Source organism: Symphalangus syndactylus, chromosome 24 (genome assembly GCF_028878055.3).
Source record: "Symphalangus syndactylus isolate Jambi chromosome 24, NHGRI_mSymSyn1-v2.1_pri, whole genome shotgun sequence".
NCBI lineage: Eukaryota > Metazoa > Chordata > Mammalia > Primates > Hylobatidae > Symphalangus > Symphalangus syndactylus.
The window spans coordinates 27,914,039-27,936,422 of NC_072446.2; the positions used below are offsets into that span (position 1 = coordinate 27,914,039).

Below are 22,384 nucleotides of genomic sequence, written 5' to 3' on the forward strand. Positions count from 1 at the left end.
TTGACAGTGTGTATCCAGAAACCTCAACTTTTTCCATATCTTTGGCTACTAAATCAGTTTATAATAATCTATTCTAAGAAAATAATCCAAGATCTACATGAAGATAAAATGTACAAAGATGTTCATCAAGGTATTTTGAGACAGGGTCTCGCTGTGTCACACAGGCTGGAGTGCAGTGGTACAATCATGGCTCACTGTAGCCTCAACTTCCTGGGCTCAAGCAATCCTGTTGCCTCAGCCTCCTGAGTAGCTGGGACTATTCCATGCCTGGCTCATTTTTTTTCAGAGATGGGAATCTCATTATGTTAACCAAGGTGGTCTCAAACTCGTGGTCTCAAACTCCTGGGCTCAAGTTATCCTCCTGCCTTGGACTTTCAAAGTGTTGGGATTACAGGCCTGAGCCACTGCGCCTGGCCCACATTATTATTTATAATAGCAGGAAACTAAAGACACCAAAATGAGTTCCTAAATGGATGTGTCAAATGTCCTAAACGGACAATGAAGAATTATTAATATATACATACTTAACTAATTTATATCTAAATGAAATACCATTCAGGCATTAAAGTGATGTTTGTGAATATTTTTTAAAGACATGGCAAAATGTTCACATATAGTTAAATGAAAAACAATATCAGTGATATAATTACATACATTAATATTTTTATAAGTGATTTTAAAATCTGTTATATTTCCTTTTTTACAGTGAACACATTCACTTCGTCTTAAAATTACTTAATTTTAGATTATGTGTGCATGTGGTCTAAAACTCAAAAGGTCCAAAACGACAGAGGTAAGAGCTTAGTCTCCTTCCCATCTGATCCAGACACCCTCCCCAAGGCAAACACGTTTTGGTGTCCTTCCAGACAAAATTTATGCAATATACATGTTCCCCCTTTTTCTCCTTCCCTTCCTTTTTCCTTTATTTAAAACACAATTTTATTTTCCATCTTGCCTTTTTTTCTTTTTTTTTTTTGAGATGGAGTCTCGCTCTGTCGCCCAGGCTGGAGTGCAGTGGCGCGATCTCGGCTCACTGCAAGCTCCGCCTCCCGGGTTCACGCCATTCTCCCGCCTCAGCCTCTCCGAGTAGCTGGGACTACAGGCGCCCGCCACCACGCCCGGCTAATTTTTTTGTATTTTTAGTAGAGTCGGGGTTTCGCCGTGGTCTTGATCTCCTGACCTTGTGATCCGCCCGCCTTGGCCTCCCAAAGTGCTGGGATTACAAGCGTGAGCCACCGCGCCCGGCCGCCTTTTTTTCACTGGAAAATGTGTCTTGGCTTTGGGAGGCTGAGGCGGGTGGATCACTTGAGGTCATCAGTTCAAGACCAGCCTGGCCAACATGGTGAAACCCCATCTCTACTAAAAATATAAAAATTAGATGGGTGTTTTGGTGTGCGCCTGTAGTCCCAGCTACTCAGGAGGCTGAGGCAGGAGAATTGCTTGAACCCGGGAGGCAGAGGCTGCAGTGAGCCGTGACTGCGCCACTGCACTCCAGCCTAGGTGACAAAGTGGGACTCTATTAAAAAAAAAAAAAAAAATATATATATATATATATATATATATACACACACACACACACGCACGCACACACACACACATGCCTTGGAAACAACTGTAGATCACTCTGAAGCCACTGCAGAACTGATTACATCAACACACTGAAAACAAACCCAGGCCGGGTGCGGTGGCTCACGCTTGTAATCCCAGCACTTTGGGAGGCTGAGGTGGGCGGATCCCAAGGTCAGGAGATCGAGACCACGGTGAAACCCTGTCTCTACTAAAAATACAAAAAATTCGCCGGGCATGGTGGCGGGTGCCTGTAGTCCCAGCTACTCGGAGAGGCTGAGGCAGGAGAATGGCATGAACCTGGGAGGCGGAGCTTGCAGTGAGCCGAGATCACGCCACTGCACTCCAGCCTGGGCGACAGAGCAAGACTCCGTCTCAAAAAAAAACAAACCCAAAGTAATAACTAAATTGTTCCTTTTATTGTCTGCATGATATTCTGTTGTCTCACTGTTGTAGATTGATTTAATTACTTCCCTATTGATGGACCTGAGGGTTGTTTCCATAAAAGTGGAATTGCCACCTCAAAGGATCTGTGACTTTTTTATTATAATAGGTACTGCCAAATTCTCCCCACAGAAGTTAGTTCCTGTCTCTCAGTCCGTTTTGTGCTGCTACAACAAAATACCTGAGTCTCAGTAATTTCTAAAGAACAGAAATTTATTTCACATAGTTCTGGAGGCTGGGAAGTCCAAGGTCAAGGCGCCAGCCTGTGGTGAGGCCTGCTCTCTGCTTCCAAGAGGGCACCTTGAACACTGTGTTCTCACAGAGCAAATGGCAGAAAGGCAAAAAGGGGCAAACTCACTCCCTCAAGCCCATTTATTTATTTATTTATTTATTTGATGGTGTCTTGTTCTGTTGCCCATGCTGGAATGCAGTGGCATGGTCTCGGCTCACTGCAACCTCCTCCTCCCAGATTCAAGCGATTCTCCTGCCTCAGCCTCCCAAGTAGCTGGGATTACAGGTGTGTACCACCACACCCAGCTAATTTTTATATTTTTAGGAGAGATGAGGTTTCACTATGTTGGCCAGGCTGGTCTTGAACTCCTGACCTCAGGTGATCCGGCCGCCTCAGCCTCCCAAAGTGCTGGCATTATAAGCGTGAGCCACCGTGCCTGGCCTCAAGCCCTTTTATAAAAGGTGCCTAATCCCATTCACAAGGAAGGAGCCCTCATGACCTAATCACCTCTTAAAGGCCCTACCTCTTAATACTATTACATTGATATTTTGGAGGGAACACATTCAAACCATAGCAATTCCCAGTAGGTGTAACAGATGAACACTTTCCTTCACCACAGTCTTCTTAATGCTGTTTTGTTCCTAATCTAAAAAGTGGTTTTAAAACCAGTGCCTGATTGTTTTAGTTCCTAGTGCTCCTAGGAGTGAACCTGAGCATCTTCCCACATGCATCTCCTTTTCTGTTTCCTGTTTCTTCAAATCCTTTTGCTCATTTCTAATGGATTTTAGGTCTTTTTCTTATTTATATGTAAGAGTTCTTATTAAGGCAATTAATCTTTTGTCTAATTAGGAGTTACTAGTATTTTTTACTTGTGATTTGTACTTTGACTTTATTTTTGGCACTTCTCCCCACACACATATTTTTTATATTCATTAGTAAAATTTGATCTTTATTTTATTTTACGGTTTCTGGGCTTTGGAACATAATTAGAAATGTCTTCCCCACTCTAAGATTAGTAAAGAAATCCCCTTGTTTATTTCTGGTACTTTGTTTTTTGAGACAGGGTCTGGAGTCACCCAGGCTGGAGTGCAGTGGTGCCAGCTTAGCTCACAGCAACCTTGAACTCCTGGGCTCAAGGGATCCTCCTAGCTTAGCTTCCTGAGTAGCTGCGACTACAGGTGCGTGCTAACGTGCCCAGCTAATTCTTTTTTTTTTAAGAGATGGGGTCTCACTGTGTTGCCCAGGCTGGTTTTGAACTCCTGGGCTCAAGTGATACTCCTGCCTGAGCCTCCCAAACTGCTGGGATTACAGGTGTGAGCCACCATGCCTGGCCTCTAGTACTTTTATGGCTTCCCTTTTCATATATAAATCTTTGATTGATCTAGAATTTATCTGTAATAAGGTATGAGTTAGAGAGCCACCTTAATTTTTTCTACCTATCTTAAATCATTTGTGGAGTAATCCATCATTTCCTCATTGATGTGAAACTGTGTATTGGGGTCTGTTTCTGAATCTTTTTTTTTTTTTGAGACGGAGTGTCGCTCTGTCACCCAGGCTGGAGTGCAGTGGCGCGATCTTGGCTCACTGCAAGCTCCACCTCCTGGGTTCACACCATTCTCCTGCCTCAGCCTCCCAAGTAGCCGGGACTACAGGCGCCTGCCACCACGCTTGGCTAATTTTTTGTATTTTGTTTAGTAGAGACCGTGTTAGCCAGGATGGTCTCGATCTCCTGACCTCGTGATCTGCCCATCTCAGCCTCCCAAAGTGCTGGGATCACAGGTGTGAGCCACCATGCCCGGCCTGTTTCTGAATCTTTTAATCTCTCCAGCTGATCTGTCTACTCATGTACTAGTATCATGTTGTTTTCTATTACATTAGCTTTAAATTAAAAAAAAACTGTAGGATGGTTTCCTTCTCATAGCTCAAATCGTTTTTGACTTTAGATTTTTTTTTTCTGGCTGTTTTTGCTGGTCTATGTTTTCTTATGAACTTAATAGTCACTTAACTTGTCCCCCAATTTATCTTATATTTATCAGACTATACTAAATATATACAGTAATATCTGGTACCTGAATGTAGATAGAAATCACATTTTTATGATATTGAGTCTTCTTTTTCAAATTCCTCTTCCACAAGGTCAGACACTCAGACTTCCCTTTTGCTCCTCTGTGTACTCCAAAGGGCTGGCCCAGCACCTCGCATATGCTGGTGCTTGACTCTTACTTACGGAATGAATGATGAATTATTGCATGAGTTCTACTTCTGATATGCAAGGTAAGTGCCTTCCACACATTCTCTCATGTAACCCTAAACACAATGAGTAGGCACGATTCTAATCCTCATTTTAGAAATGAGGAAACTGAGGCTCAGGCAGTAAAGCAACTGCCTTCAATTTCTTAGAATGCTCTTTTACATTCTCCTAGTCCAACACCTTGACTACTTGTATACCCCCTTAATTCCATCCTTTACTCTCTTCTAATGTTTCTGTAATTGTTCTACACGTTTCATTCTCTCTCATGACATCATCTTCCATTCATTTCAATGTCGATCCTCTCATTGCCGAGCTGCAGACATCTAGATGAATCCTCCCGGAGGATATCAACAAAATTATGCTCTCCCTCCTCCAGGACTCTCTCTCATTCATTCTTAGTCAGGAGCCACCTCCACAATCAATTATGCAAGTCAAAAACCTATTACCCGTAACTCATGCCTGACTTCTTCCTCTCTTTAAGAAGGCATCCTGCACCTTAAAGCTCAATTACCCAGGTTCAATTATTTTCTCTCTTCAGGTCCATCCTCCCATTTTCTCCACGCAGTAATCATGGCCTCAGTTAGGCTTCATCATCTCTATCTAGTCTCTTACAACCTTCCCCAATTGGTTTTTCTGCCCCCAGTCTTCTCACTTGTTCCTCACCCCCCACCCCCAGTTCATCCTCAAGCCCTCTGTCCTCTAGTTCAAGAGGGACATTCCCCAACATCAGCTGGCTTATCCTCATGCTCAGCTCAGAAACCTTCAATGATTAAAAAGAATCAGGCAGATCCATTTATGTGTATATTGACATGGAAGGATGTTCTCAATATATGATTACTAATATGCCCTAACACATGGGTCTACAGTCTTTTCTCTCCTGAGTTCTAAGCCTTTATTTCCAACAGCCCATGACCTATCTCCAGCAGGGAGACAGCTTTGATTCATTCAGGACCATCACAGGGCAAATACTTGTTCAATTAATGAAAAGTTGTTGTAGAATCCAACCGAAAGACATCCCAGAGCTCATCTAGACAAGGCTCTCATCAACAGCTGCAGAAACGGAGGCTCAGAAAGGGCAAGGGACTTGCCCAGGGTTCTTGATCTAGCGGTCCTAACTCCCAGTCCAGAGCTCTTTTCCCCACATCACATCACACTGCCCCCTTGGGAGTCCCTGATGACATTACAAATCTCTGAGGGGAACGGGTGGCAGGGTAGAAGGCATCTAGAGTGCTCGTCCAGCCCAGCTTTGCTGTTTACCAGCTGTGAGGCCGTGCACAACTCCCCTCACCTCAGCAAAGCGGGGCTAACAGTCACACCCTGCAGTTCAGGGGGCTGTTATGAAGATTCAATAAGATGATGATGCAAAAAGTGTAGTAAGTGATGGGGAATGTAAGTGGAATGCAATTAATAAATGATTAGGATGGTTCATTTGGGGGCTGAGTTAGTAAAACCTGCCTTTGGACATTTCACTCAGCTCCTTTGTTTTTACGTTAATGGTGCTACAGAAGATTAAAACTTCCTTCTTTGGTGCTTTATGGTGTTGTGTGGTAAGAATATAAACTCCCCAGAAGTGGTGACCCTGGCTGGTGTGTTTACTGTTACGTCCAGAAGGCCCTGCACATACTTGAAGCTCAATGAATAGTTGATGAACAAGTGAATAATAGAAGATGTTCTAGATTACAGGGAAAGAAGAGCAAAGAATGTGCGGCCCTGCATCATAACAGTGGCTAAATACCCGTGCAACAGGGTGACCCCTGATGAGTCCCCTTCTCTCTCTCAGCTTCCTTTCCCACCATCTAAATAATGAAGTTTGAAATACGATCTCCAAGTCTTCCAGTCTTTTTTTTTTTTTTGAGATGGAGTCTTACTCTGTCACCCAGGTTGGAGTGCAGTGGCAAGATCTCCACTCACTGCAACCTCCACCTCCCTGGTTCAAGTGTTTCTCCTGCCTCAGCCTCCCAAGTAGCTGGGATTACAGGCATGAACCAACATACCCGGCGAATTTTTTTTTTTTTTTGTATTTTTAATAGAGATGGGGTTTCACCATGTTGGCCAGGTTAATCTTGAACTCCTGATCTCAAGTGATCCACCTGCCTCGGCCTCCCAAAGTGCTGGGATTACAGGCATGAGCCACTGCACCTGGCCTCCAAGTCTTCCGGTCTTGATATTTCATTTATTCATTCAATGTACTGAGCAACTTCTATATGCCAGGCACTGTGCCAGGCACAGGGTATATACTGGAAACTAAAAAAGATATTTACAATGTGTAAAGAGAAAAAGGCACTGAACAAGTAAATGAATCTATCATCACAGATTATGGTATGTGCTATGGGAGAAGAGGAGAGGGTTCTCTGCATGTGGATCATTGAGTTAATGGCTGGATGATCAGGAAAGGCCTCTCTGAGGAGGTGGTTTTTGCTGAAATCTACAGAAAAGTTGGATAGAAAGTGACCCAGAGAGCCAACAGGCAATTTGAGTCTAAAAACAATCTAGAATCTCCTAGCTCAGCCTGAGCCCTACAGGGTGCTAAAGAATGAAGCTCTTTCTTTTCCTCATCCTCGGGAGGTTTTGGTGTCTTGTGGGATCTGGATGATTGCCAGACATGTGATTGACGTTGAATGCCCAGGACAAAGGGTGAAGCCCTTATACTCTGTCCCCAGACCTTTTGGGGCCCTGGGGTCAGAGGTTACGGTGCCTGCAGGTGCCTGCTCTGGGCATTTCCCCACAGGAAGCCACTTCTCCCGTGGGTTTCTAATACTCCCCCAGCTTTGTAAACTGAAGAGGCCCCAGGCTCTGCCAAGAGCTACATGGTCTGTTCCAAGTCTGCAGCTATTAGTCCTCATTGCTCAGGCAGATTCCATTACAAGCTCCAAATTGTTTTCCAAATATACTAGAAAGGTCATTTCCTGTTTTTTTTTCTTTTTCAAAAATTCAATATTTGCAGAAACCATACAAAAAGCAAACAGACTTTTGCAGAAGACATGAAGCACAGAAGTGGGACTTGGTCTCATGGGAGAAGTTTTATCAGGGGTGGGCAAAACGGTCTCTAAGACTTCTCTGAGGGACGAAAAGGCCGTGGAAACAGAAATGCCAGGGCCTACTGAACAGGCATTCATCAGATTTCAAGGGTAGCGGCTTCTCTCTGTGATGGAAAGCCAGAAAAGAGAGGCACTGAGGCCAACAGAAAACTCAGGGCCCCAAACTGAGAACATTCCAAGAACCTGGGCAAAGGGAGGGCTGCTGGTTCTATCCATGTGTGGCCTGCCCGGGGCTGTCTGCAAAGCCCTACCCAGCGCCTTAGGGGCACATCCGGCACAAGGTCACCAGAGAGGAGCCTGTCACCTGCCTGCGCAGTGCCTGTTGCCATTCAAAGAGTGGCCCTGGGTGAGGCTTTGTTTAGAGGCAGAGAGGCCGGGCCTTGGCCTCTGCAACTGCCAGGCCTAGATTCAAGCAGGCCTGGATGCAGGCAGTGACAGGAAGGGAACGTCAGGGTGCTGGAGTCAGACAAGGTCCAGAGTGACTTCTACGCTGCCTATCCCCAGGGACACCTTTCTGTCCTCCTCTTCCAATTCATTTCTTCTCGGACCATTCTCTTCATGGGACTTTCAGACACCACACCCTTTGGGCCTCCCTCCAACCACTCTGCACAGGCACCTGCTACTGCCGGGACCTCTGTGTTAGGACGCCAGTCTCTTCTGTTTGCTCCCTAGGGGCTCTTATCCTTTCCCTGAAATAATCTATGTTGGTGACCCTCAAAGAGGCGCAACCCTCTCTTAAGAGCTCTAGATTTGTGACTCAGCCTATTGAGCATGTCATTTGGCTATCCCACCAGCACTGCAAGCTTCAGACGTCAAGCCACCAGCCTGCTCGCCCTGGCCTTCCCAGCTGAGCAAGGGCACCGCCATCTGCCCAGCTGGAAACCCGGGACCATCCCTGACCTCGCTTCTTCTTCCCCACCCATGGACAATTCTTTACCAAGTCCTGTCATTTCTTTTTTCTTTTTTTTTTTTTTTTTAATGTTTTTGTAGAGACAGGGTCTCACAATGCTGCCCAGCCTAGTCTTAAATTCCTGGCCTCAAGCAATCCTCCTACCTTGGCCTCCCAAAGTGCTGGGATTACAGGCATGAGCAACAGTGCCCAGCCTCGTCCTTTTGTTTCTACCTGCAAAACAGAGCTTGAATCTGCTGACCTCTCTCCTCCACATGCACCACCCAGGCTCCAGGATGTCTCACCAGGACTCTCGGCAGAGACCCTGACCAGAGTCCTGTGTCTCTCTCACCCCTAGCCCAGGGTCTATTTTCTATATGGCAGGCAGGGTAACGTTCTCAAAATGGAAATTGGATCACTGGAATTTCCCTGCTTCGTTCAACCTGATGCTTCTCTATTTCACATCTAGTGAAATCCACTCTCCTGATGCCTGAAGTCCTGCATTGACCTGGCCCTGCCTGCCTCTGCAGGTGAGCCTTTGTCTCATTTCTGCTCTCTTCTTGGTCCATTTTGCTCTGGTCACACTGGGCCTCTCTTTAAATCCTCAAACCTCATTTAATTCCTGACCTCAAAGCCTTTACTAGACTATTTCCTCTGTGTACAACATTCTCTGTAACCCTGCTCCCTATAGAGCCTCCTAAGTGGATAAGTGGATTCCTGGCCTTGGTTTTTCAAATGTTCTTGCTCTAGGACCTGACATGGGGCTCCTGTAGGGCACAAAGCCTCCTGAGTTCCTCTGCCCCCAACTACTGCATGTCAGGAAAGCCCTGGCAGAGCTGCCCAGAGGCTAATGTGGTGTGGTGGACGCCACAAAGACTTCAGAGTCTCAGCTGCTGTCCCTACAGTGGCACACGGTGCTGGGCACCTCACCTGACTGCAGACACCCCTTCTATAAAATGGGAGGGCTCACACCTGTCTTAAAAAGTGGCTGTGGGGATTAATTGCAGCCAACAGTTAAACAGTTTTTTGTTTGTTTTTGTTTGTTTTTTTTTGAGATGGAGTCTCGCTCTGTCACTAGGCTGGAGTGCAGCAGCACAATCTTGGCTCACTGCAACCTCTGCCTCCCAGGTTCAAGCGATTCTCCTGCTTCAACCTCCCAAGTAGCTGGGACTATAGGCGTGCGCCACCATGCCCAGCTAATTTTTGTGTTTTTAGTAGAGACAGAGTTTCACCATGTTGGCCAGGATGGTCTCGATCTCTTGACCTTGTGATCCGCCCGCCTCAGCCTCCTAAAGTGCTGGGACTACAGGCTTGAGCCACAGTGCCTGGCCTGTTATACAGTTCTTTCTTACTGCATGCTAGACTGTGCTAAGCATCTTACAAGCATTTAATTTTATAGCAACTCTATGACAGAAAGTATCATTATCCCGTAGTACAAAAGAGGCAGCTGAAACTCAGCAAGGCTAGGGAGCTTGCCCAAGGCCATATACTCAAGGAGTGTGGAGCCAGATGGAGCCTGTGCTATTAGGCTATAAAGCAGGGGAGTGAATTAGTATTATGCCTGGCATGTAGTATGGATTTACTGAAAAGTACCCATTCCCTTTTCTGACCTACTTTTTCCCCTGCCCCCAGCTTCATAATAAGGCATTTCTTAAGGAAGGGCAAGAAAGTAAGCAAATCCCTGGAAAACATTCTACAAGGCTGTCTAAAACATACACCAAGATACATTTTACCCACGCTTAAGCAACATCCTGTTTTGGATATTCAGCTGGATACAAACCTTCAGAATCTTTTCAGTGATGTTGGGTTGACTCTCTTGATTCTACCACCACATTCTACTCTTTGGTATCTAACTTCACAGCAACAGTAAAAATAATTATTTTGGGGTATGAATTTTTTAAAACTCTTACCTCCTCAGCAGCTATATCCTACTGGCAGGGTGGTGTTACTACTTCACGTAGGGCCAGGGCTAGGGACTGGAATTGTGACACAAACTCTCTTCAACCCATGAAAGTCTGTGCTTCCATGGAGGTCTCTGGAAAGCTGCAGAACAGTCCAGCTGCATCACTGCTTGGTGGCCGGGCATGCTGGGTCCTCCCCAGGCCTCCTGCTGTGTCTGTATTATCAAACTTGCTGAGGCTCAGCTACACAGCAAGGTTCCCAGAGAGTGGCAGTCTCTATCTTACTGTGAGGGGACGGGAAGGAAGGGAAAGTGAGATCACTTCCTGGCAAGCCTGCCAAAGGCCTAGGGGCTGGGTCACACTCCAGGTCTGCCCATGCCAGGCTGGGCACCTCTGGACAAGGCTCTTCCCCTCAAACCTCGGGAGTCTCAAGTGTGGAATGAAGGGGAAACTGGGTATCTCTGTGGTGGTTCTGAAACATGTCTGCAAATTATCTGGCATTCCTCCTCTCGGGAGGTAGAGTTTTATTTCAATTTCCCCCAATAAGCTGGCCTTAGTGACCTCTAACGAATAGAATGCAACAAAAATGATTTTGTGTCACCTCCAAGATGAGGCTATAAAGGGTTATACAGCTTTCACCTAGCTCTCTCTGGGGACACCTGCCTCTAGAGCATTGAGCTGCATATGGGAAATCTGAGGTGGCCATGCTGTGAGGAAGCCCAAACAGGCTCTACGAAGTAAACACAGGGGAGAGGTCCTGAGACGGCCAGGAAAGAGCAGCAGCCGGCCAGCCTCCAGCAGTGCTGGCCCCAAGCTGCTCCAGTTCCAGCCACCATCTAACTGCAACTGCATAAAAGAGCCAAGCCAGAACTGCCCAGCCAAGCTGTTCCCAAATTCCTGACCCACAGAAACCATGAGATATAGGAAACTATTGCTGTTGTTTTAAACCACTGAGTAACAGGGGTGATGGATTACGCAGAAGTGGATAACTGAAGCAATCTCTAATGTTACTTCTAGCTCTGGGGTAAGGGAGGTAAGAGCCTTCTAGCTCTGAAGGAAGGGCAGGAAAGCAAGGAAGTCCTTGGAAAACTGCCCCTCCTTTCACAGTAGGATGGAGACTGCCACTCTCTGAGAACCTTGCTGCGTAGCTGAGCCTCAGCAAGTTTACATCATACATCCACAGCAGGAGGCCCAGGGAGGACCCAGCATGCCCAGCCACCAAGCAGTGATCCAGCTGGACTGTTCTGCTGCTTTCCAGAGACCTCCATGGAAGCACAGACTTTCATGGGTTGAAGAGAGTTTGTGTCAATTCTAGTTCCTCTAGAATTCTATAAAATGCATCTCCAAAATACACTGTGGAGAATGAAAATAAGCAAGATATTATCTCTATAGTATTCATCCATTCCTTCAGAAAAATTTTACTGATCCCTCAGTGTATACTAGGCTTGGGACTAGATGCCACAGATACAAAAACAGTAAGATACCATTGTGCCCCTGAGGGAAGTCCATGGTCTAGTTAGGGAGCTCAGTTCATAAACCCGTAATTGTTTTTTTTTTTTTTTTTTTTTTTTTTGAGACGGAGTCTCGCTCTGTCACCCAGGCTGGAGTGTAGTGGCGCGATCTCTGCTCACTGCAAGCTCCGCCTCCCGGGTTCACGCCATTCTCCTGCCTCAGCCTCTCCGAGTAGCTGGGACTACAGGCGCCCGCCACCACGCCCGGCTAATTTTTTTTTTTGTATTTTTAGTAGAGACGGGGTTTCACTGTGGTCTCGACCTCCTGACCTCGTGATCCACCCGCCTCGGCCTCCCAAAGTGCTGGGATTACAAGCATGAGCCACCGCGCCCGGCCTAAACCCGTAATTCTTAACCAGTGGTAGTAGGGGGGCACAAATCACAATTACCAGAATCACTACAGGATAGTTTCTCATAGTAATTCTAATAAAGCCAGGTGGGGGGATCTGGTGGGGGATTACTATTATTCTAATAATGCCGGGTGGGGGGACCTGGTGGGGAATTATTATTATTCTAATAATGCCAGGTGGGGGGACCTGGTGGGGGATTATTATTATTCTAATAATGCTGGGTGGGGGGACTTGTGGAAGATTATTATTATTCTAATAATGCTGTGTGGAGAGACTGAGGGTGTGCTCTCTAGCTAATGATCCCTGTCCTCATCAGCTGCTGTTACTGATGGTTGGGTATCACAGCCCACACACATGATGAGACAGAAGAGTTTAGAAACACTTCTGCATATACATCTAAGTATGCGAGGCAGAGGGCACAGCATGCAAGAGGCAAGGGGAGCCTGCTGCCCAGAAAGACTAATAAGAGGCCGTGGGGCTGGGGAACGGTGAGTGGGAGAGGAGGTGAGTGGAATGACAGTCACTGGGGCCTTTCAAGGTCTTGAGGGGCAGGAGCAGACTTTAAATTTTGCTCTGACTTTGACTTTACCCTGAATATGTGAATGCTTCCCTTCCATGCCAATATTCAGAGGCTTCTCACTAGTGTAGGGTGAGTGAAGCCCTTCAGACAGTGAGGGAGTCTCTGCACACACTGCTCAGACACTGCACTGTGTGTCCACGGCCACTGCCAGCAGCGGCTGGGGCTCTGCCATCTCCAGCTGCAGGAGGGATGTCCTTCCATCCTTCCTGCCTCCTGACAGAAGTAGGGTTCCGAACCCAGAACTTGCTACATAGGTAAATACCGGTTGAACAACAGCCTCCCTTGGAACCTGGAAGAGCAACATGTTCGCAAGCCAGGGACCATCACTACTTGAGCAGAGTGTAGATGTCATCCGTACCTCTGGCCCACATTAACATCATTTACTCAAGGTTCCTAAGCCCTTAGTTGTTCAGTATTCCAGCCCTCCACCCCACACCTCCAGATACTGAGTCTTCATGGGAATGCCAGCCCCCTGTGAACAGTCCGGTGTAACTCCTGGCGGCCTGGGGCGTAGGCCCCTTAGCCTGAGTCCCTCTTCCTCTTCCCTGACCCACCAGAAGAGATGAAGTTTCCTTGTCTGCCACCTGCAGCACCTTGACTTCTTCCTAATAATGACCACAGTCGAAATTCATTCAACAGTCATTCGACAAATACACACAGAAATGTCCCATGAGCCAGGCATGATGCTGATACATTTGTTCATTATCTGCCATTCCAACTGATTCCAAGAGGGTAGGTACCCTGCCTTTCTTGTTTGTCACTGTATCTTTGAAATATAGCACAGCTCCTGACATACAGATTTTAATCACTCAGTGACCAAATAACCATCTGATTCCTGGCTCCTGACCAAATAAATAATAACAATGATAAGAGTAAAACAAAACAAAAATGTGTTTAAAATTATTTAAAATTTAATAAAATAAAAAAATGGCTACCACTTATGGGGTGAACATACTATGTTCAAACATGTTGACATGTTTGGGGTGCTGGGCATGCATTTTTGTGGTTGTACTTGGGGCATCCACAGGACAGTTGTACTTTTACAGCATAAAAAGTACTTGGCACGCCAGGCACGGTGGTTCACACCTGTAATCCCAGCACTTTGGGAGGCCAAGGCGGGCGGATCACGAGGTCAGGAGTTCGAGACCAGCTTTACCAACATGGTGAAACCCCATCTCTACTAAAAATACAAAATTAGCCGGGCATGGTGGTGCATGCCTGTGATCCCAGCTACTCAGGAGGCTGAGACAGAAGAATTGCTTGAACCCAGGAGGCAGAGGTTGCCGTGAGCCGAGATCATGCCACTGCACCCCAGCCTGGGCAACAGAGCGAAACTCCATCTCAAAATAAATAAATAAATAAATAAATAAATAAATAAATAAAAGTACTTGGGGCATCCCAAAGGACCGCTGTACATTTATAGTTATAATTGTGAACTTCAGCAATATTTGATACTGTATCCCAGTTCATGCCTAAGCAGAAACACTAGAGGCTTGGTGTGCTCTCTCTCGAGATTCTGGCATCTGAGAGGCTGGTGGCCAAGGGAGCACAGTGGCCCACAACACTTTGGGTTCTCTCTAGACCAGTGTTCTTAAACTTTAAGGGTCACAGACACATTTGAGAGTTTGAGGGAAGCTACAGATACTTTGCCCAGAAAAGTATATATTCTCTGCGTGTGCGTGTAACCATACCTATGATTACAGGGGGCTCTTAACCCATAAGCCCCTGGCTGAAAACTCCAGCCCTAGACATCACATAACCCTGCATTCTTAAGGTCTGGAGGCTCTGGACCTCGACTCTCCCAGCACAGCTGTAACAGAAGCCTTCCTAAAATGGCCTTGGCCAGAAAAAGAGTCCTGGGAGCCGACTGCTGCATCCTAGTCACTGCAAACATCTGCACCCAGGGGATTCCCAGGGGCCCTGAGTCAGAACAGGTCACAAGATGTGTGGCTTGGAAAGTTGCTATGGCAAGGCCCTGAAGCCTTGCTGATAAGCACCCAAATAGTTCCAACCTCAAGGCAGCTTCCCTCCAGATGAGACCCTTGCTATGACAACAGTGAAAAGGACTCTTAAGAGAGGTGCTGGAGGCAGAGTAGAGGCCCAAAGAGGGAATTCAAAGGAGCTGGAAATCCCCCAGACTCCCAGGACTACTAGGACCTAGAGAAATAAAGGCTGGATTTTCTGCCCCCATTGCAAGGAGACAGAGCTGAAAAGGGGTGAGGGGTGGGAATAGGGAAGGCAAGTAAGCTATGGGTCATAGCCTGTATGAATCGGGGCTCCACCAATTGCTAGCTGTATAATGCTGAGCAAATCACTTAACATCTCTGAGCCTCAGTTTCTTCTTTTGTAAAACAGAGATACCAACCCCCAACCCTTAGGGTTGTTGTGAAATTAAAGGAAATTCATGCATAACTTTTTTGAGTCCTTTCCTCCTAGGAACCTGAAAAGGTAAGGAATGAAGGAAGTACAGGATGATAGTTGAGAGCTCACTCTAGTCTCAGACGAAAGCTGTGAGGCAAAATTCCTGACTTCTCTGAACCTCAGGTTCTTCATCTGTGAAACGGGGACAATGATACTTGACTTGTAAGGTTCTATTGGGATTGGAAATAATGGATGTATAATGCCTGGCTCACATGACAAGAGCTCAATAAAGGGTGGTGGTTACTATTATCAGAAAAGCAAAGCTAAATTCAAGAAGTCGTTTTGGTGTAACTGAAAAAATAGAAGATGTGGAGCTAAAAAAAGCTCGAGTGAAATCTTGGTTATGCAACTTTCCAGCTCTGGTACATTGGCCAAATGATGTAATCTCCAAAAGCCTCAGTTTCCTCCTTGGTAAAACATGGATAATAACAGAAACTACCTAATTAGACACTGGATGTAAAGGTTTAGCCCAGCGTTGGCATAAAAGCAGTCAACCATATGCTATAAACCACATTCTTTGAGCTCTCACAATAGCTCAGGGTATGACTGATGGCTTCCTGTGACCTGGGCAGATTCTTTAAATTTTTTTCAGATTTATTAAGGTATAAATGACAAATAAAAATTTTATATATTCACACTGTGACATGATTATCACAATCAAGCTAATTAACATATCCACCATCTCACACAGTTACTTTTTGTGGTGAGAATACTTAAGATCTACTCTCTTAGCAAATTTCAAGTATACAATACCGTATGATTAACTGTAATTACCATGCTGTACATTAGGTCGCCAAAATTTATTCATCTTATAACTGCAAGTTTGTACCCTTTGATCAACATCTCCCCATTTCCCCAACAACCCTTTTACTCTCTCTGGAAACCACCCTTCTACTCTCTCTTAGTTCAACACTTTTAGATTCCACATATAACTGAGATCCTATAGTATTTGTCTTTCTGTGTCTGCCCTATTTCACTTAGCACAATGTCCTCCAGGTTCAACCATGTTTTTGCAAATGTCAGGGTTTTCTTTTTTAAGGCTGAATAATAGTCCTCTGTGTGTGTGTGTGTTGATTACTATAGCATCATAATTTTTTTTTTGAGACATGATCTCACTCTGTCAGCCAGGCTGGAGTACAGTGGCATGATCACGGCTCACTGCAGCCTCGATGCAATGCTTGGGCTCAAGGGATCCTCCCACCTTGGCCTCCTGAGTAGCTGGGACTACAGGTGCATGCCACCATGCCCAGTTACTTTAGATTTCTTTTTCTTTTATAGAAACAGGGTTTCACTATGTTGCCCAGATTGGTCTCGAACTCCTGAGCTTAAGCAATCCTCCCGCCTCAGCCTCCCAAAGTGCTGGAATTACAGGTGTGAGTCACCATGTCCAGCCTATAATATTTGAAATCAGGTTGTGTGATGCCTCCAACTTAAATCTTCTTGCTCAAGATTGCCTTAGTAATTTGGGGTCTTTCATGGTTCCATAGAAATTTTAGGATTATTTGTTCTATTTCTGTAAGCAATGCCATTGGAATTTTGATAGGAATGGAATTAGTTCTGTAGATCGCTTTGGGTAGTATGGACATTTTGACAATATTGATTCTACTGGGCAGATTCTTCAAATGGCTTGGTGTGGACATAGCCTCAACTCTTTCCAGAACTAGGCATTAGAGATCTTGTTCAGCCAGGCAGGATTCTCACTTTTTACTCTCTCCACTGGCTTCAGAGGCTCCTCTCAAAGGAGTTTTCCTCATGGCCAGGAGACAGGGAGTGACTTCAGTGTCCATGGTAAACCAGATTAGGGGGTGGCCTTCTGGCAGAAGGAATAACTATGTGCTTCCCTGGATGCATGGCCTGCCCTCCTTGCTGAGGTGCAAAGGAAAGTAGCCTGGGAGATGAGCAGGCACACTCGTAGCTGCCAAGCAGTTTGCCCATATGGTGGGAAGGCAGCTGCCCTGTTTAATGCACCTGGGGAAAAGGGCTGATTGAGAGAAGTGCTAAATGGGCATGCTGGCCCCAGGATTCAGTTCTGGACCACGTTTTGGTTGTCTGACGGCTCTGTACAGGATTTTCAAGGTTTGTAAGAGAATAGCCGTCCCTTGATTCCTCTGTGTCCTCTGTACTGTCTGAAAGGTCTGAAGGAGCACCAGCAGAATGGCAGGCGCTACACACAGAAGTCAGAGAGCACAGACTCGAGACTCCGGCCCTTCTCCTTCTTCCTAATTGTGTCAGTACCAGCAAACAGTTCCACCTCTTTGAGTCTCGGTTTCCTCATCTATCAAATGGAGATAATATATATGTACTTCATAAGATCAAACTAAATGAGGCTGAGAAGGATGTAAGTGCTTATCATGTCTGGCACATGGCTTAAATAATAGTTCTAGCAGCTTTGCCCAAGCACTCTTTTGTCTGTGGGTGTTGCCAAGCACACACCTGGCCTTCAGTCAGTGTTTGCTCCCTCCCCTCTGTAGACTGGTCCTTCTTGGCTGCAGGGAGAGGGAGCTGTGAGACTGATCCTGAGGATAGGGCTTCTTCACTGCTCTCATCCCAGGCGATAAGCTGCAGCGACAGGACGCACTTAATATGTGCTTGAGGATTTCAACAAATCCTTACATGGCAAACAAAACAGAGAGATTTCTCTGGAAACCCTAGCTGGGCATGTAAAATATCCATGATATTTTGAGATATCATGATGGTATCTCATGAGATGAGAAAAAAGAAGAGTAATACTTATTATCTTCATTTAATAGATAAGAAAACTGAAGCTCACAGGTGTGAAGTGACTTGTCCAAGGCCACCTGTATGCTCTGCTTTACACTGGGTGCCCCCATCCACCCACCCAGCACCACTTCCTCTTTTCTCCCCAAGAAGGCTATCTTATCTCAGACTTCGGGCCCTGTCCTCTGCCTTCTTGAAGGTCCAAGGGAAGGAGGAGCACAGGCGCTAAGAAGAGAGGTGATGAGAGTGGGCCAGGCAGAGTGCTGAACTCTCTCAGTCCCTTAGAACTCTCTCAGTCCCTTACCCAAACTGGAGCTAGACAGTCTCCTTCCTAAGCCTGACTCACAACTCTCCCGTTTAAAACCCTCCATGACTTTCCATTCAGAGCCATCAGGATAAAGTTCAGATTCATTCATGGCCACCTCCAGACTCAACTCCAGCCAGGGCACTGCATTTGGCCCATGGAATTTCCATGGAGTGCTGCTCCCCCCGAGCCTCCAGGCCTTCGCTGTGCTGCTCCGCAAGCCCCCAGCCTGTCCCCATCCACTCTTCTCCAAGTCATCTCCTGCATACCTTTCAAGCCTCAGCACCCTCCGCCCACTAGCCCTCTGGACCTACCACAGACTACTGCTACTAGTCTACTATTGGCCAGACCCATACGCTTCCTGAGGGCAAGGACTGTGCCACTTTTGCTTTGTTATCTGGTGTCCAATTTATAGAAGATGCTCCATAAATATCTGCTAAATTAATGTAAAAATGAAAAAATCTTTTCTTGGCTGAGGCAGGAGTCTAAACTGAGCTGCACCAGACACAGCTGCACTGTGCCCCCTACAGTGCTGAAGAGAGAGAAAATCACAAGACCTTCTCTCTCCCATGCAGCTTTCAGCCCTCACACCATCCTTAGCTTATGGACAGATGCACAGTGGATTCGGCAAGCTCTTCAGAGCGATGCACTCATCCCCAGGCTCTTTAGCCTCTTTGTGACAATTCCAGCTATGGAGAAGGTCCAGGTGGGTGTAGGCCAATCTAGAATAGCCTTCAATTCTGATACCTTAACAACTACATCCATGGATGCCGATGAATGCCTGGTAGGTGAAAAGATGCCTGGTGGGTGAAAAGATCTCTGTGGACCCGGTACTTCCAACTTGACGATTCAAAGAAATTCACCAGATTTGTTGATAAATACTGCTGCTTTAGGTAAAAAGTCGATTATTATGTTACCCTGAGTTTAAAATTATTAACTTATGCCTGAAACATTTAGATATCATAAACTATGGACACTGACCCAAGGTGGCCATACTGCCAGGCGGGCCACCTGTGCTCTGTGAATGGCAATTTGTTCTCAGCTGGAGGGACTGCATCTTCATCCCTTCTCACCAGACTACTGGGCCGAACCCATTTCTTTGGGTTGGGTTTTGCTTGCTTTTGCTCCCCTATTACAGCATTAAAATGAAAATTCCCATAATGTGCCCTGGTCTTTGTGAAAAACAGCTTTACAGCAAACACTTGGTGGAGAGGAAAGCTGGCACCAGGCCCAATGTTGCTAGTAACTCCTGTGTATGATTCCACCTGCTTAAGCTTAAGTACATGGCTGGGAAACCCATCCCCTCTTAAGCCACCAAAGGTAAACTGTCTTTCTGATGCTATTAAAAAAAAACTGCCTGAAAATGGAATCTTGACTGTGAAATTGCAGCATGCTGTTATGCATGTAACTTCTGAAAAGAGCCATCCTGCCTTTTCTTCATAAGGTCAAAACCTCCCACTAATTTCGTTTGGAACTTACGTATTTTCTTCCTTCAACCAGAAATAAAGATATTCAGGCAAAAATGTGTGCTGCTCTGGCAGTAGAGTATGAACAGTGCCACTACCTACCTGGTTTAATTTCTTTTTCCTGCTTGCATCTCTTCAGATTTTCCACTGTTGACTAATCAGTACGGGAATTCTAAGGAACGAGAAGAAAAACAAAAATTAGAGCCAGACATACTCTGGGATTATAAATTGAAACAATCTTTTGGGAAGACAAGTTGACAATATCTATTAACTTGTTAAATGTGCATACATACCCTTTGGGGTCAAATTCCTGGACACATCACATTCTTGAAATGTCCAGGAATTTATACTACAGATATATTTATCTAAGTAAAAAAATACTCAGTGAAACATTGTACAGTAGCAAAACCAAGAGGCGAAAACAACTTAAATGTCTATTAATAGAAAAATAGTTAAATTATTGTGTATCAATACCATGAGAAACTATACAGCTATTTCAAAGAATGAAGGAGATTTCATTGTACTGATACGGAAAAAAGTACACGCTTGATTGTTAAAAAGTATATTGTAAAATTGCATATATTATCATTTTTTAATTAAAAAAAGAACTTTACTTTTTTTTTTTTAATTTTAAGAGACAAGGTCTCACTCTGTCCCCAGGCTGGAGTGTACTGGTGCAATCATAGCTCACTGTAGCCTCAAACTCCTGGCCTCAAGCAATCATCCACTCTCAGCCACCTGAGTAGCTGAGATTACAGGTGTGAACTACTGTGTCCTGCTCAAATGTGAACATGATTATTTATGTTTAGAAAAAAAAAAGTACAGCATTTGTGTACCTGCACATTTTTTAAAAGTATACATACTTTACACTTTAAACAATTTTCAGTATACATAGAAAAGGGCAAACTGTAACCAATGGTTCCCCCTGGAAAACTTCTCTCTTGAAAAAAATTCTTCTCTTTTGAGAAATTGTGAGAAAAGAAATGAAAGACTTTCACTTTGTACATTATCTATTTCTGTTTTGATTGAAAACTTTTAAAGAGGCATGTATAACTTTCACATTCATTACACATGCTATGCAAAAAATTCTATATCTAGCTAACATATCAAGTGTGAGGGCAAAAGATATTTTCAAACAAAGACTGGGCAAGTTTACCATTCACAGACCCCAAGAATATTCTCCAGTAGAAAGGAAATGGAATACAGAAAATAAGTGAGATTTTTAGAATCAATAATGAGCAAAGGAAGGAATAATCTAGCACCCTTCTTTACTCCCTCTCCCTCCTTTACTCTTGGTATAACTGACTCCTCTTCTCATTTTTTTTTTTTTTTTTTTTTTTAAATGGAGTCTCACTCTGTCACCCAGGCTGGAGTGCAATGGCACGATCTCAGCTCACGGCAACCTCTGCCCCCCAAGTTGAAGCAATTCTTCCGCCTCAGCCTCCCAAGTAGTTGGGGCTATAGGCGCGTGCCACTGCACCCAGCTAATTTTTGTATTTTTTTAGTACAGTCGGGGTTTCGCCATGTTGGCCAGGCTGATCTTGAAATCCTGACCTCAGGTGATCCACCCACCTTGGCCTCCCAAAGTATTGGGATTACAGGCATGAGCCACCGCGCCCAGCCCTCTTCTCAGTTTAAATACCACCTTTTCAAGGAAGACCCCAGCCACACTCTCCAAGGAAGACCCCAGCCACATTCTCCTCTTTCACTCCCCCTGCTTATTGACTTCTTAACACCACCATTTGTGCTTGTAAACTTCATGCAGGTAAAGGCCATGCCTGTTATATTTAACATCATCCACCTATCACCTTGCCCAGTGCCTGACGGATATTAGGTTCTCAACAAATATTGGCTAAATACGTGAAAAATTTATTGAAGGCTCAGCTCAAACGCTACTGCTCCTCCAATCTCTTAGGCTTTCTACAGGACTCTGTACCCATCTTGGGGCACGTTTTCACAATGTGTTCATGTTATCTGAGTCTTTTTTTCCTATCTGGCTGTGAGCAACCTCAAAGTCTTATTTACCTTGACATTCCCCACAGCACCTTGCATGATGCCTAACACATAAAGGGTTCTTAGCAGTAGATGAATCTACTCACACATCGAGGAAAGTACAAATGATGGCCGCAGGCTCTAACCAATTGCAGATACTAGTGATTGGAGCCCAGAACACAAGCACCTTTGAGATATGCAAACAAACATGAGACTTTGCCCAGGGAGAAATTAAAATTAGAGCTAAACTTGAAATACAGCGGTATGTGTGGGTGGGGGGATTGGGAGACAGGCCCTTATTCAAAAACAGAGAAGTGAAATCACTGAGTGATGATTTATTTTAAGTATGTTTTTCTGTACTATCTAGCTTTTCTTCCCTTGAACATATTCTAATTTTGCAATCAGAAAAAAAAAAAATCCACAATAAATGTTATAAAAACAAACCAACGGAAAATCAGTGGTGATTTTAGACTACAAAAGTCACCCATCCCTCTGTTTCCTTACTATAACTTTGGACTTCAGATTCAGGGCCCTCTCAGGTGGGGCCCATACATTTTTGTGAGGAAGTGTTCTTTCCGCCCCTCTGAAGCCACAGGGGATAGGAAGGTGCCAGAAGTGAGTGCTTCAGCAGGGGCAGCTCTCAGTTGCTCCCTAATGCAAATGCTGGCAAAGCTCCCAGAGTCAGGAACTGTAGGGAGAGAGCAGAAGGAATCAACCCAGC

General features: G+C 45.2%; 1 protein-coding gene across 7 annotated transcripts in view; it reads right to left on the reverse strand.

Annotated features, from left to right (window-relative positions):
• PKIG (cAMP-dependent protein kinase inhibitor gamma) overlaps window positions 1-22,384 on the reverse strand; it is a 90,150-nt gene that overhangs the window by 10,135 nt on the left and 57,631 nt on the right. For all 7 annotated transcript variants that reach the window (XM_063633556.1, XM_055266432.2, XM_055266433.2 and 4 more), the window contains one exon: window positions 19,774-19,843. The gene's annotated coding sequence lies outside the window, so the exon portion shown is untranslated. The remainder of the gene's footprint in view (window positions 1-19,773; window positions 19,844-22,384) is intronic.